Source organism: Sciurus vulgaris (assembly GCF_902686455.1).
Source record: "Sciurus vulgaris genome assembly, chromosome: 9".
NCBI lineage: Eukaryota > Metazoa > Chordata > Mammalia > Rodentia > Sciuridae > Sciurus > Sciurus vulgaris.
In genome coordinates, this window is record NC_136469.1 from 34,933,750 (window position 1) to 34,944,056 (window position 10,307).

Genomic DNA, 10,307 nt, shown 5'->3' on the forward strand with positions numbered 1-10,307 from the left:
ATCTTAAAAGATATTTTATTTAAGTAAGGCATTGCCACGACAGCTATATAATTGTAAACAAAAATGAAACTCCATTATACACCTGAGACTCCTTGTAACAATTATTAATTGTAAGACAATCTAGAGCCAGGTGTGGTGGCACACACCTGTAATCCTAGGAACTGAGGAGGTTAAGGCAGAATGATCCCAAGTTTGAGGCCAGTATCAGCAACTTAGCAAGGCTTTCAACTTGGTGAGACCCCATCTCAAAATAAAAAATAAAAAAGGCTGGAGATGTAGCTCAGGGGTAGAGTGCTCCTGGGTTCAATCCCCAATGCCAAAAAAAAAGAGAAAGGAATCTAGGTTTATAATTATATCACACAGAAAATTCACCCTCTCTTAGTTTCCATTATCATCTTATTTTAGGTTCAATTTTCTGCCCAGCAATCTCATAAAAGTATATTAATTTATTTCTCCAGCTACCTTTTGCTAGAGGTGGAGATTGGGGCAGGGAACAGTCAGCAAAGTATGGAATGCACTGAGGTTGTTCTGAAAAGACAAAATTGACAAAAATTGTGACAGCAAAGGATGTGACAGCAAAGGATGTGATAGCCTTAGAATTCTGACCTTAGATCCTGAAAGAATCAACACGAATTCTTTTGTATCATGGGTAAAATAGCAAATATTTCCTGTTATTATGACTCTTTTGGCTTACCCTTCTAAGACTAAAGCAGAGCTTTTGATAAGATAACTAAACTGTGACAATAAAAAAGATTATTAAGAGTGCCTCTGTGCTGTGGGACAAAGAGTATTGTATTTCTACTGAGAAGGAAACTTACAGGCAAAGATCCATAAAGGCTTAAGTTGCCCAGGGTTGCATTCACCTCTCTGGTTACAGCAAAGGCTTCAGGACATCTGACAATCAGGGCTGGCCTGCTGTGGGGGAGGAGAATCAGAAGTGATTCTCCCTTAACTATCCAGGAAAGAGGACTGACTCAGAGTAATCTTGAAGTGCATCACACCTTCACTGTTTATTAAAGCTGAACAACCACACCAACAATAGACAAATGCAAGGCAGTTAGCATTAGAAAGGGAACTTCTGGCCCTGACTCCCCAGCGTGCTCAAGTTCCTTGGAACCTTGGACCACCCACACGTTAGCTATGCTAACTATCCTCTTAAACTAAAGTGGAGATATTTATTCAGAATTATGGTTTATACTTACAGGGGAACAAATCTTTGCATGGATTTTAAACATTACATTTATAAGAGCTGTTTAAAAAAAAAAAAAAAAAACCTACATCTGTTGAATAGAAAATTCTGAGTAGTGCAGTGAGGTTAATTTTTTTTTTAATTTTAAAATCTTCCCCTTAAAAATCAGTCTATACATTCCTCATAAAAAATATATTTCAGCAACATTTAAAAAGAATCTACAATCCCTGGCCATGATCTATACAACATATAATCTTAGTTTAAAAACAGCTCAAAGTTTTAAAAAAAGTATGAATAAAAGGATTAAAAGAAGAATGTTTATTTACTGATATAACACTAAATTTAATCTATTAGAAACATCTAATATGCTTTGGTTGGAGCTAGGGATGTATCTCAAACATAGAGTGATTGCCTAGTATTCACAAGGTAACTAGGTTCAATCCCTAGCACTGCAAAATATAAATTAATTAATTAATAAACAAACGTTACATATGTATATATAATTGTACATGTGTATATATGTACCAATATATATACGGACCTATATATGTGTATGTATATGTATGCTGTATTTTTATTAGGAATAAAATTGTGTTAAAATCATCTTCGCATTTTCTACCACTTACATTTTTAAGGGCAAGTTTTTTGGTTTTGTTTTTGTTTTTAATGAATGAATGCACTTGAATTTAGCTTTCAGAAATCATGGCAGGCATATATATTATATCGATTAAATCAGGGACAATATATTACATTTGTTCTCAAAAAATGAAAACAGTGTGAGAAAAAAATTAACACCTCATCACAACCATCACAAGGTGAAGTCCACTGGCCTATTGAGAATTCAGGCTCTGTCATCTCATGTATGACTATAAGACCCAGGGCAAGTTCCATCCTTGCTCTGAGTCTGAGATGCATCACCTGTCCAAGAAAGCCAGCCAATTAATAGTGTTATTTAAATACCTCAATGAAAGAAAGTTAACGAAATGCTGGTATACAGCATCACTAGATATTAGTTATATCTCCCTATTATGAAATTAAATGAAAGAAAGACTGCTCATCACAGTATCACAGTACATAATACCTGATAGTAAATAGCTTTGTTATTACTAAGTTATGTATTTACTATACTCTATTTTTTGTTATTTTAGAGTACATTTATTCTACATATAAAAAAAATGTTTATTGTAAAAAAAAAAAAAAAAAAGGTATGCCATGTGACTCCAGCACCAGCCTCATCCAGCTGGTGTTGACTGAATCTCTTGGCTGGCCGCATCAAGAGGCCAGGGAGTGAGTGACTAGACCTTCGAGATTTGTGTCAGTGCACTCTACAATGTTTGCACAACATCAGAATCACCTAACCACGTATTTCTTAGAACTTATCTCATTGTTAGGTGACAATTGACTGTATTGAATAAAATATCCAAACCTAGTACATTAGATCCTCATTATTCATGAATTCCACATTTGTGAATTTCCCTACTGGCTAAAATTTCTTATAATCTTAAAATCAATACCCTTCAATAAGCAGCACTATTTGTGGTCACTAGCAGACATGTCCACACAGTGAGTGAGTGAGTGAGTGAGTGAGTGAGTGACAAAATCCTTTGAATTACCCAAGGCCATATCCTTCCCAGTTGATGTCATTCCCAAGTGATGGCGAATAAGGACATGCTGGATGTGCTCTGTCCCCTTCCAGCTCTTTATTTATTTATTAATTTATTTTAGATGTTCATAGACCTTTATTTTATTCATTTATTTATATGTGGTGCTGAGAATTGAACCTAGTGCCTCACATGCTAGGTAAGCACTCTACCACTGAACCACAATACCACCCCATGCTACAAGCAAGTGACTGCTTTGCAGGATGTTTAGTGCCAGGGTCTTTGTATTTTTGTTCTCTTTGTCAGAAATTTTGCTTTAAAATAACCCCAAACATAGTTCTGAAGTCCTGTCTAGGGTTTCAAAGTTAAAGATGGCTGTGATGTGCCTTACAGAGAAAACCTGCATTAGAGAAGCTTCATTCAGACTCATGCTGTAAGTCATAAGTCCAATGTTAATGGGTCACCAGTGTATATTAAATGAGGTGTCTGTAAGGGACATGCACATGAAGCAAGATTATGTATTGATTAGTTGATGAAAATGTGACCAGGATGTGCAAGAACTTAATCCTGTATGTCCCAAGGGAGCCAAATCTCAGTGTTCACTAATTCTATATTTGCAAGAACTTTACAGATTTTAACTGCCATGAAAAATGAGAACATATTGAATATGATAAATCTTATGTTAAACAACAGTAATACAAAATTTAAAAGCACAGGTTCTTGCACTCAAGGAAATGAAATATCAATTACACGTGTTGTAAAACATTAAAATACAAACTTAACAATTGCTAGAATGGAAAGATAACATTAGGCATCATTACGAATGTAGCTATCCTTTCCCTAGTATATAAAGAACACAATAAGAAGTCCTTTGAGGGGCTGGGGTTGTGGCTCAGTAGTAGAACGCTTGCCTAGCATGGGTGAAGCACTAGGTTCAATTCTCAGTATAGCAAATAAATAAATGAATAAAATAAAGGTCCATCAACAACTAAAAATATTTATAAAAATAACTTTTAGAAAAAGAAGTCAGGGCTGGGGTTGTGGCTCAGTGGTAGAGCACCTGCCTAGCACGTGTGAGGTGCTGGGTTCAATCCTCAGCCCACATAAAAATAAGTAAGTAAAATAAAGGTATTGTGTCCATCTACAACTAAAAATATTTTAAAAATTTCATTTGAGATTAATATTAAAATATAAATTACCACTCTCTTTGGTTAAAGTCAGATAATACTAAAAACCTGCTATATTTTAGGAGTATGATTCCCTATCATAGTCTGATGTGTCTTCCAGTTAAATCTATGTGTCCACCATCTCCACAGACGTTCATGCATTTGTTATACAAATGGTCACCCTTGAGTATATTTAAATGTCACACCTTGACTGCATCTCAAGAATGGATCAGAATCGGGGACATGGGAACCCTCAGAAGAAAATTTCTTCTTCACTTCAGGTGTCTCTCTTCCTTATAGCCTCTAGCCCCAACTCACTCCTACTCAAGGCATGGTGAGGAACTAATAGAATTTCCTAGTCTAATAAATAGCTTCTACCCCTTCTCTTTGACCTCTCATGGTCAACACTCAGCCTTGTGTTTTGTTTTATTGTGTTTTGGTTCTTTTTAGGTTCACATGACAGTAGAATGTACTTTGACACATTATACATGGATGGAGTCTAACTTCTCACTCTTGGGTTTGTCCCTGTTGTAGAGTTACACTGGTGATGTATTTATACATGAACAAAGGAAAAGTTGTGTCCAATTCATTCTGTTTCCCCTTGTGTTCTTTTCTAAATGTTTTAGATCATGAGGATCATGAGGGGTGGAAGGTGGGGAGGAAACAAAAATAAAACAAGAATAGAATTTGGAAAAAGAAAATTGGGAAAAACTGAAAGACTGGAAAGTCATTCTGGAAAAATTTGGATTTTGTCCAAAAGGCTGTAGAGGAATTTTAGATTTTGGTAAATATCTGAATATAGGGAAGGGAAAAAGAGAAAGAGGGGTCCAGATTGCTGAGGTAAACAATTTTGTGAAAAATATTATTATGCCCTGATGTGATGGAAATCATGAGAGGAACCAAATTTGGGAATTGAGTAATAAAATCAGTTCTGAACATGTCAAAATTGAGGTATTAGGAGGAACAGCAGGAGTGTAAATACGTAACTGTGGTAAAAGCAAGGCATGTGCAAAAAATAGAGATCAGCAACCAATCAACAGATACATGGCTATGGAAGCCAACATGAGAAAAGAAATTTTCAAAGAAAAATTTATACCAGGAGAAGGTGGTCAAGGATGCCATCTTGGAAATAGCACTTAAAGCATTTTTCGGTTGTGGTTATGTCTCAGGAATCAGAAAGCATAGGATCCCTCCAGAAATTAAATAAAATGCTATTTGCATTTCTACTGCCGGCCGGATATCTGGTATTTTTTTCTGCAAACCACCACGATGAAATCTAATCTGAGGAATCTGAGAAATTAATTAAATAATTAAAAATGAAAAAGGGATATTTGCCTCTCTGAACACAGTGGGCAAAATATTTTCTAGTGTCTGAACTCTCTGAATGATTTTCTAGGTTTACTACTACCATACAATCTCCAATATTTGTTGAAATTTATTTCTTTCAGGAGCAATTTTATCCTTGGGAGAAAAAAATTACTTTAAGAAAAAGTTCTTTAAAGAATTTTCAGAGACTAAAGATTCTTCTCAACTTTTGTTAATATTATTAGTAGTATTCAATATTATTTTACTAATTAACTTAATATTAATTTACTAGTTAATTAATATATTAAATTTGCAGGTCAGGTTGCCAAAGATTAGAATTCTACCAAATACATTCAAATGGTACTAATACACTTGTTGTGAACAGACAAATTTGTATGATTTTAAGGCAGTATGAAAAATATATCAAAATTTATGAAAAAAATAAAATTTCGATCCAACAATTTAACTTCTAGGAAGTCTTTCTAAATAAACAAATATATAAAAATGTGCAAATATCAAAGTGCTCCTTATAGAGCAGTTTGTAAGAGCCCAGTTTCAAAGAACCTTAGAGTCCCACCATAAGCCAGATTAAAAAAAACAAGCTGTGCAGTTAAAGTTGAAATCCTGTGAAGTAGTTAAGAATGATGGGTTCAAGGGTTCTGAACCAGAGAAACACATGGTCCAGAGACCCCTAAAAGTTTATAGAATATTTTCTTCCATACAAAATTTTATGAGAAAATAAATGTTGCACAGATTTCTTTAGAATATTAAGTGACACAAAAGCATTTAAGAAAGACTGACAATAACAAACAAGTATTTATAGAGAAAGAGAGTGACAAAATTTTGTGGAGTAAAAGAGCAAGTTTAAAAATAGCACACACATGACACCTCATTTTCATTAAAAAAAAACTTGAATAAATATTCATAGGTGGAAAATTATAGAAAGGTTTATAAGAAAATATTAAACATGGTTATCTGCATTTGAATTTTAAGCATTTTTATTCAGAAGACATATATCTAAAAAGTTCCATCAATCTGTATTTAATGCTGTCTCAGTGAATGTACTACTTATATACTGGCATAACAAAATTACCAATACACCAGTAAATCACTAATAATGTAAATATAATTTGATATCTTTCAATACTTAGAAAAATAATCTAGATCCCAGAATAAGTAAATAATTTTAAATTTTTAAATCAAATTGATTTTGGGTGAATACAACATTCCTACCAAACATTAAAATTCCTACTAAATAGTGTTAAAAATCATACAGCATACACTTGTCCTTGGAATCTGGGATTTGACTCAGTATTGCCCATGAATGGTTTCTCTCTCATTTATTGGATGAATCAAATTTAAGCTCATATTATTAACTGAGTTCAGGTCTTTTGATATTTACTTGACATATCACTGCTTTCGGTTCAAGGTATGCTAAGTCACACCCTCACCTACTGTAGTTATTAACATTACCTGCTTGCAGTTCTGTGTGATTTTTGATTTTATGGTTCCAAATATTATCTTAAATTGTATTATATAATGATGTGTGTATATTTGTAATATTGACATTATGAGCAATGTGAATTCACTAGAAAAAATAATGAATCAAGCATAGGAACAAGAAAAAACAACAGTTTCAATCCTACGGGAAAGAAAATCTTATGATCAGCAAGGCCCTATTCTCACAGAGTGGATTTTTCTCTCATAAACCTAAAAAGTAAAATTAGACTCATAAAAAAGAACTTGATGAGATGATGTCTATATAATCTCATATATAAGAATGCACATTTTTTACTTCAATGGCAATGGGGAATTGACATCAGACTTGTTCTCCAAGCCACATGAAATACAAGCAGAAAATGTTTAGCATCCCATATTTAAACCAAGGTTTATTTAAATAAAATAGCTTACTTAAATAAGATATTTTTTACATGTTGAGACACAAATGTGTCTTCAGAGGAAGGAATTAAATTAAAGCTTCCTTCTAAGAAGACCTAATTCTAAGCATTTATTAAATAATAACTTTGATTCTACCTCCGAATCTTTTTATGCAAGCTTTACTCTTGAAATACTACCCATGTGCAAAACTATTAATTCCAATACCAGCTTCATGTGAAAGGAAAGCAAAATTGGAATGGAACTATAATTACTTGGGTTTACCTCATATAAAGCTGTTAGGAGCTAATTGGAAAGGAAGCAATGGAAGTTGGTAAACATTACAGTTGCTGTGTAATACTACTTTCTAGAAGCAGTGTTCCCTATCTACAGTCACATAGGAGAACAAAAGATCTGATTTTCTCCTTTCCTCACCATATCTCAAGCAATTAACAATAATTCAGAGGTTGTTCACATATTGTTACAAGATAAAATTGTGACAAATACACATTTAAGAAATCAAGCTACTAACTCACAGTCAAAGAACTATAAAGGAAACCATCTAATTATTGTACTAAATCAATTATTTTCCAATTTTAAAATTATCTTTCCTCCCTAAGTACCTTAATATATATGTCCAACTATCCTGGAAAAGTTCAAAAATTACATCGCTTAAATCCAGAAAGACTTAAGTCAGTCTTCTCTAAGATTTTAGAATCATGTTTGTACTAGTAGAGTGAGTGACCTAAATATAGGATTAAAAAAAAAAAATATATATATATATATATATACAACATTTCAGTTGATTTTATCCATTCAGTCAATAAATGTTTAATAATGTAAATCAGAAAAAGAAAACAGTGAGATTCAAAAACAAGAAGCCCCCACTTTCTTTGAAGACTACCCTGCAGTGGGAGGATTAAAATGTTAAAAAGGACAAGTGCCTACTACTAAGGGATTAGACCCAGGTTCTTACATATGATCTCGGATTCTCAGTGTGTCATCTGGGATCATCTGGATGTCTGCCTGTAAGACCCTTTTGAGAGTTTATGAGGTCAAGGTATTTTCATAATATTACTAAGGTGCTTTTTGCTTCTTTTGCTCCCATTTTCTTACAGGTATACAATCACATTTTCCAAAGGTTGCCTAAAGTGTACTATCACTGAATGCAAAAGCAGAATGGAAAATTCAACTCTCTTCTAGTGAGCCAGACCCTCGGGAGATGTTCACAAACTATAAAATGATAACACTCTCTTCACAAATTGCTTTTGTTTAGAAAATATAATTTTTATAAAATGTTAAGGTTACATTTATTGTTGTAATTTCTGAAAAATTAATGAACATATTATTTAAATTTCTTTTTTTTTTTTTTTAACAGAGCTGGGGGTGGAACCCAGGGCCTTATGCATACTAGGCAAGCACTCTACCATGGAGCCACACAGATCCCAGTTTTAATTTATAGAAGTAATAGAAGTAATTCTCAATAGAAATAACTCATGAATACAAAAGCTCAATGGCATATTCAAAAGACTTCACAAGTGTAAAAATTGAGGACCAATGGCTTTGTGACGGGTTGACATATTTGTGATAGGCCAGGCTGTATGGGCAGTGACTAAACAGACTCCATTTTACCCTGAGACTCCAAGTCAGTAGGAAACGCTTCTCCTGTGGGAACACCCCACCTCTGTACCCATCCACAATTAGCATGTTTGGCAACACAAAATGGCAATTCTTATATGATATAAAATTATTCTCTTTTTGATTCCTATTTTTCTTAAACATGTCAACAGTGATTGTCTGGATGTCAGTAACCATTCTTTAATGTACTCAACTAAGGTCATTTTGACCCACTTCCCCTTCTGCTTATGATTTTAGATCTCATGATGTTAGTTTGTAGTTCTGAATCATAGCAACAGACACTTATGATTGATGTACTGACTTCTGGTATGAAAAGCCCTGCAACCCTATGGTCGGAGCTGTTCTCCCAATAGCCACTTTGGGGGCATTGTGTGAAACAGCCAGTCAGCTGGCTAATAAAGACTCTCAAATTTGGACTTCTCATTGGTGATCCATCTGTTCTTAAGCTGCACCCCACAACAGTTTGTGCTTAATAATTTTCAGACTACATCGTGAATGATAAAGAACACCACACTGATGTAATTACAAAGCTGAGATCATAGGGATGAGTTGATATCTACGAAAAGTGAAAGATAGTGGGTGGAGAGGCGGGACTATTTTTAGGAGGGGTACCAGGAATTGAACTCAGGGGCACTCAGCCACTGAGCCACATCCCCAGTCCTATTTTGTATTTTATTTAGAGACAGGGTCTCACTGAGTTGCTTCTCGCCTTGCTTTCACTGAGGCTGGCTCTCAACTCTCCTTTCCCCTGCCTCAGCCTCCTGAGCCACCTTTTTTTCTTGTTTTTTTTTTTTTTTTTCTTTTTCTTTTTACTAATGCATGCAATTTGTAAATAATACCATTTAAAATTTTTCTGAACAATTGAGAAACTTGTGAAAAAAAAAATGACTGAAAAATGAAACATTCCTTTACAAGTGAGAAACTGAACAGGATGAGGGGGCAACTTCCATGAAAAGTCAATGCCTCTCAAACAAAGCCATTTTGTAGTTGATTCAAGCCAGGTGTGGTGGCCTGTAATTCCAGGGACTCTGTAGGCTAAGGCAGGAGGCAGGAGGCAAGAGGATTGCAAGTTAGAGGTCACCCTTCGCAATTTAGGGAGACGGAGTCTCAAAATAAAAAATATAAAGGGTTGGGGATGTAGCTCAGTGGTGAAATACCCCTGAGTTAAATCCTCCTTTTCCCTCCCCCGCAAAACACCTTTGGTTTTAGAACAGGACATCTAACCACTTTTCATAGGAAAATCCTGCTGAGTAAAACAAAATCACTTATCAACAGGCTTATTGTTTTCTAAAATATGTAACCTTTAAAGTAATGATAGAATGATGTTAATATTTGTGGTTAAAAAAATAATGTCAAAGCAAAAGGAAATATCAGATAATGTTTTTGCTCAATGGTGTTTCTTGAAATTACCCATCCATTATCCTTCTTTCAATTTTCAGGCAGGTTGATAATCTGAGTATGTGAATGCATTAGACAACTCACCAAAGACAAAATGTGAAGTTACTTAATGATAATGTAAGACACCATACAGAC

General features: G+C 34.3%; 1 protein-coding gene and 1 long non-coding RNA gene across 4 annotated transcripts in view; both read right to left on the minus strand.

Annotated features, from left to right (window-relative positions):
* The window catches only part of PDGFC (platelet derived growth factor C), a 207,514-nt gene that overhangs the window by 166,825 nt on the left and 30,382 nt on the right, over window positions 1-10,307 (minus strand). The window lies entirely within an intron of this gene.
* Window positions 8,459-10,307, minus strand: part of LOC306669527 — a 31,802-nt gene continuing 29,953 nt past the window's right edge. Inside the window, exon 2 of the long non-coding RNA XR_013766145.1 lies at window positions 8,459-10,277. This is a non-coding gene — a long non-coding RNA (uncharacterized lncRNA). The remainder of the gene's footprint in view (window positions 10,278-10,307) is intronic.